Consider the following 6,063-nt stretch of genomic DNA (forward strand, 5'->3'; position numbering starts at 1 on the left):
TACATTGATGGTGCTATATAAATAAATAATAATAATAATAATAATAATAATAACAACCACAAGTTCATTAGATATAGACATGCAATGTCACATCCCACCCAATACCTGAAGAAAGAACTTCATTCATTCTTAAGTCTCTTTATTTGATCTTCCCTGGTGAAGAAGGCATTGCCCCCATAAAAGAATAATTTAGACATTCAGGATTTTAGTGTAGCTCTAATTGGGCAGGAGTCTATCCACCACCAACCCCACAAAAGAGAAAGAACGAAGAAGTTCATGATCTTTCTAACCCAGGTCTTTTTAGAAACCAGTGACCTAGGGAGGTGGTGGGCTCTCCCACACTAGAGGCATTCAAGAGGCAGCTGGACAACCCTCTGTCAAGTATGCTGTAGGGTGGATTCCTGCCTTGAGCAGGGGGTTGGACTCGATGGCCTTGTAGGCTCCTTCCAACTCTACTATTCTATGATTCTGTTTTTTTCTTAAGTTTGGAAAAATTTACAAAAATTATCTCCCAATACATGTAAATAAATTCCATTATTATTATTATTATTATTATTATTATTATTATTATTATTATTATTATTTACCATATTGCAGAATGCAGGGCTGTGGCTGAGAGTGTGTGGATTACGCCAGCCCTGCAAAGTAGCCCGGTGTTGTTATGCCCATTTTGCTGGGCGGAGGGGAAAGTTACAGTAATGTATGTCCACCCTGCCGTTTAGTCCAAGTGTATGGCAACCCTATAATACTTGAGTCTTTACTGTGTTGCTAACAGGAGAAAGCCTAGGATGGACTGCAAGCTAAGTGGGTAAGCTCACCTCTCATCTTAACTACACCCAAGCGTAGGCCAGGGAAAGAACAGGCAGCTTCAGTCATGGGGGCAAAAGCTGCTGTCCAGACATCAGTTCTTCATGTTCTTATAAAAAAAACCCCAGAAAGGAAGACCTTGTATACAAATTTCCCAGAGGCCACCTCTTCCCACCTGAGAGTTTGTTCAGGAAGGGGTTGCTACATCCTGTATTCCATATTGCTAGACAGTTTAGAATGGCTAAGAAACTTATGACGCTTTTATATTAGATGTGCTGGAGGGGGAATTTCTTTCAGTAGGGACATGCAGGTTTAAGATTCTAATTAAAATTTCTTTCTTTAGTTGCTTTGCAAATGCTATCATTATGCCATTTCTTTAATTATATTTTTTTCATTTCTGTAGTATTGCCTTTATTCCATTCTGTTTTGCTGGAATGAAGGTCTACATTATCGGTAAATTATCTGCTTTTTCTATACTCCGAGCCTTGTGTATCAATAAACTGTTTAATTCATTTCAGTTACAATTTCATCTCTGTAGTCCGTGTCACTGCTTATAACCCACTTGGGTACAAATTTGTATCCACAGAATCATGGAATCTTATTTATTTATTATTGCATTTATATCCTGCCTTTTTTCCTCCAAGGAACCCAAGGTGGCGTACATAATCCTCCTCCTCTCCATTTTACCCTCACAACAACAACCCTATGAGGTCGGTTGGGCTGAGAGTCTGTGACTGGCCCAAAGACACCCAGTGAGTTTCCATGGCTGAGTGGGGACTTGAACCCGGATCTCCCAACTCCCAGTCTGACACTTTAGCCACTACACCACACTGTCTTTTAGGGAAGGGAATCCAACCCCATGTTCAAGGCAGGAAATGCAAGGCTAGAGTACAACCCATTGAAAGCTGTCCAACATTTACTTGAAGACCTTCAGTGAAGGACAGTCCACTACCCATCTAAGTAAAATGGCCAAGTTTGCTGATGAAACCAAATTATTTAAGGTTGTTAAAATAAACAGGGATTGTGAGGAGCTCCAAAAGGATCTCTCCAAGCTGGGAGTGTGGGTGTCCAAATGGCAGATGCAATTTAATGTCAGCAAGTATAAAGTGATGCATAGTGGGACAAAAAATCCCAACTTCAAGTATAACCTGATAGGATCTGAGCTGGTGGTGACCGACCAAGAAAGAGATTTTGGTGTTGTGGTGCACGGCTTGATGAAAATGCCAACCAACTGTGCGGTCGCTGTAAAGAAGGCAAATTCCATGTTAGGCATTATTAGAAAAGGAATTGAGAATAAAACTGCCAATATCATACTGCCTTTATACAAATCTATGGTGTGACCACACTTGGAATACTGTGTACAGTTCTGGTCACCACACCTAAAAAAAAGATATTATAGAGCTGGAAAAAGTGCAAAAAAGGGCAAGTAAAATAATCAAGGGACCTGGAAAATCCAACTTTTCGGCTGTAGCGAAACGTCCCGCCATTTCCTACTGTGCACAGGAGAAGCAGTGGGATAAAAACGCCCACGGAATAGGCCATGTGGTCGTTGCTTACTTCCTCTTTCTTCCCCATGTAAATAGGAAATATTGTGGGACAGAAGCGGGGGGCGGGGGAGCAGTAAGCAAACTTATTCACCACCACCTCCTGATGACGCTCTGAGGCTGGGCACAAGATGTCCAGAACAAAAAATTCAAACATTTGGCTTAGGGGAATGAAAATAATTTTTAGGATTGAGAATCTTGACCTCCTTATGATTTTCTTCTGTATAAATATGGCCTAAGATCAGGGTGCAAAGCTCACACATCAAACATTAAAGCCCATCTGTTCGTTGTGAATTGAGTCTGTATTGCATGTGAGAGAAATTCATAATGGAGGTTGGGTTGTACTTGAAGGGACTTAAAAATGGAGTTTGTGATGTGTGAAATAATAATGTAAGATGACCCTATGAAAAGGAGGACAGGCCTCCTGTATCTTTAACAGTTGTATTGAAAAGGGAATTTCAGCAGGAGTCATTTGTATATATGGGGAACCTGGTGAAATTTCCTCTTCATCACAACAGTTCAAGCTGCAGGTGCCCTGCCCTCTTTTAAATCTGGTCATTATAGTATAGTTCCTGCACTTTAACTGTTGTGATGAAGAGGGAATTTCACCAGGTTCCCCATATATACCAATGACACCTGCTGAAATTCCCTTTTCTATGCAACTGTTAAAGATACAGGAGCCCAGTCCTCCTTTTCATAGGGTCACCCTACATAATGGAGCTCTGTGTAGAAACAGTATACACTAAAAGAACTGACAGGCCTGCTCAGAAACATTTTATTTGGAAATAACCCAGGGCAGAAACACTTAAATTAGAAGTAAAACAATAACTTACCAAAACTGTACCTGGCTTCAAGTCCATCCCAGGGTTGTTCTGGTCCTGAGATTTGCAGGCCCAGGCACTCATTCATACGTCTTACTATTACTGCTAGGAGGCGAGGCCTACGTGGGAAGCAGGGCCCCCGATCTACTTCAGGCGCAGGGGTTGCACCATTCAAATATAATGGTTGCCCCTTATTTTCAAGACCTCTCTCCATCGATTTCACCGGTCGTGTCCATTTCCAGCTCCAGGTTTTGAGGACGTGAAAGACACGGTCAATGGGCCTCTTCCCTCAGTGAAGCCATCATCTAATTGCCACTGTCGTTAGCTCCTGTTTGTCCACATCTTCTTCTTCTTCATCATTGCTACCATTGGCATGTTTAAGTAGGGTAGGGTGACCATATGAAAAGGAGGACAGGGCTCCTGTATCTTTAACAGTTGTATTGAAAGGGGAATTTCAGCAGGTGTAATTTGTACATATGGAGAATCTGGTGAAATTCCCTCTTCATCCCAATAGTTAAAGCTGCAGGTGCCCTGCCCTCTTTTAAATCTGGTCACTCTAGTATAGCTCCTGCACCTTTAATTGTTTTAATGAAGAGGGAATTTCAGCAGGTTCTCCATATATACAAATGACACCTGCTGAAATTCCCTTTTCTATGCAACTGTTAAAGATACAGGAGCCCTGTCCTCCTTTTCATATGGTCACCCTAAAGTAGGGTGACCATATGAAAAGGAGGAACTCAGCCCCGGTCTCCCTCAGAACCCCTCTTTCCCCTTCATTTCCCTCACTTGGTCCTTGACACTTGGCAGTGTGTGTGTGTAGAGAAGAGAGTCAGGGGCATCCTGCCTAAAAGGCCCCTGAGCCCTTCCATCTTTTTGTATTAGAGGTTTCTAATAAAAATCTGAGATGAACTGTACAATTATAGCTATGGTGACCATATGAAAAGGAGGACAGGGCTCCTGTATCTTTAATAGTTGTATTGAGGCATCATTTGTATATATGGGGAACCTGGTGAAATTCCCTCTTCATCACAACAGTTAAAGTGCAGGAACTATACTAGAGTGACCAGATTTAAAAGAGGGCAAGGCTCCTGCAGCTTTAACTGTTGTGATGAAGAGGAAATTTCACTAGGTGCTGCATGCATACAAACACTACTGCTTATAACAGTTTATAAGGGTTATGAGAACTGTTCAGGCCCAGGACACATTACATATACTGTTTTCATACTGTTAGAAAAAGAAAGCTATGTTAGCCAAAGTGAAGCCATTTTAGAAAGGAAGTAGAATTGCAGGCATTTCACAGCAAGCGAGAAGTCACGTCTATCCATAGGTGTCAGCTTGTTTCCCCCTTTATCTAACAAAAATAGTTACTTCTAGTTCCGGCCTAGAAAGTCATTGATGATGTAGAACAAAGGAACAGTGTTGGTTGTTGTAAGACGAAAGGAATACAGAGCAAGATAACTGTTATGATAAACTTTATGTTCTGATTGGCTAACACTGTCACTGGGCAAAGCCCAGATACTAACTATGCCTGACCACTCGCCTTTTAGAGCTCAGATCTTGATTTAAATCAATAAAGCGCTTTTTGAACCCTCTGTCGTTATGAAAGTAGAGTCGTGCTTTGGGGCTAATTAGATCTCGCCCCTGGGCAAAAGAACCTTTGTCTAACAATACTGTTTTAAAAGTGTTATATCCTGCTTGGTGTAGATTGGCCCCTGCTGAAATTCCCTTTTCTATACAACTGTTAAAGATATAGGAGCCCTGTCCTCCTTTTCATATGGTTACCCTAGTTTAAGACACAGTACCTAATGTCAGCATCAATAGGAAGGGTACCTTTTATTACCCACAACATTGGAGTAACGAAAGTCTTTCACTCGACTGCGCTTTGAACAAATGGATTCAATTATGCAACTGGGTAGATATGGTCTACCAGCCCAAGGGAGAAACCAGGCCTCTGGGAGGATTTGGCACATTATATCCTCAAATGTCACTTATATTCTGACATTAGAGACCAAAAGACTAGCTGGAGAGTGGCAGGTGTTGGGGGCAGTGTATCAATAGGTAGAACTAAGTGAGACACACAGGAAGTCAGATGGAAGAGGAAGTCAGGGACACAGACTTTGATTGAAGGAATACTATCAGGAGGTGACACAGCAGGCAGTGACTCAGCGCTCTCAGGAGTCAGTCAGGGCTGGAGAGAAGTTAGTTAGAAGCTATGTTTGTTTGAGGCAATAAAAGTTTTATTTTTATATAATACTGCATTCCTCATTTGCAACAAACCTATCTTTGAAACATGGTGTCAGAAGTCTAACAGGACCCATTTACAACAACAACAAAAAACAGCTTGAGATTTTGGATTATGGAGCGAGGTTTGAAAGCCCCCCCCCCATCACTGGATTTCACTGGGCCTAATCTGGCTCAAGCTTGGCAGAACTGGAAAGAGGAGTTTGAATTGTACCTGGATCTTGCCTTCACAAATGAGGAATGCAGTATTATATAAAAATAAAAGAGGAAGAAAAGCAAAAGGTAAAGTTATCATATTATCTGATTGGAGAAAAGGGGCGAGAGATATGCAAAACTCTTGGGTTTAGTACAACTTCTACTCTGCAACAGCTAGTAAAAGGGCTGGATGATTACTGCATACCTAAACAAAATGAAACAATGGAGCGATATCAATTCTTTATGAGGCAGCAGGGGTCTGAAGAGAGACTGGATGCTTATGTTACTGCACTAAGGACTTTGGCAACAACCTGCAATTTTGGGGCTATCACAGACTCCCTCATCAGAGACAGAATTGTCTGTGGGACCACAGACCAACATCTCCGTGAGAGGCTGTTGCGGGAGCCAGATTTAACACTGACTCGTTGTTTGGAGATTGCTAGGGCAGCTGAAGC

Source organism: Elgaria multicarinata, chromosome 1 (assembly GCF_023053635.1).
Source record: "Elgaria multicarinata webbii isolate HBS135686 ecotype San Diego chromosome 1, rElgMul1.1.pri, whole genome shotgun sequence".
NCBI classification, from domain to species: domain Eukaryota; kingdom Metazoa; phylum Chordata; class Lepidosauria; order Squamata; family Anguidae; genus Elgaria; species Elgaria multicarinata.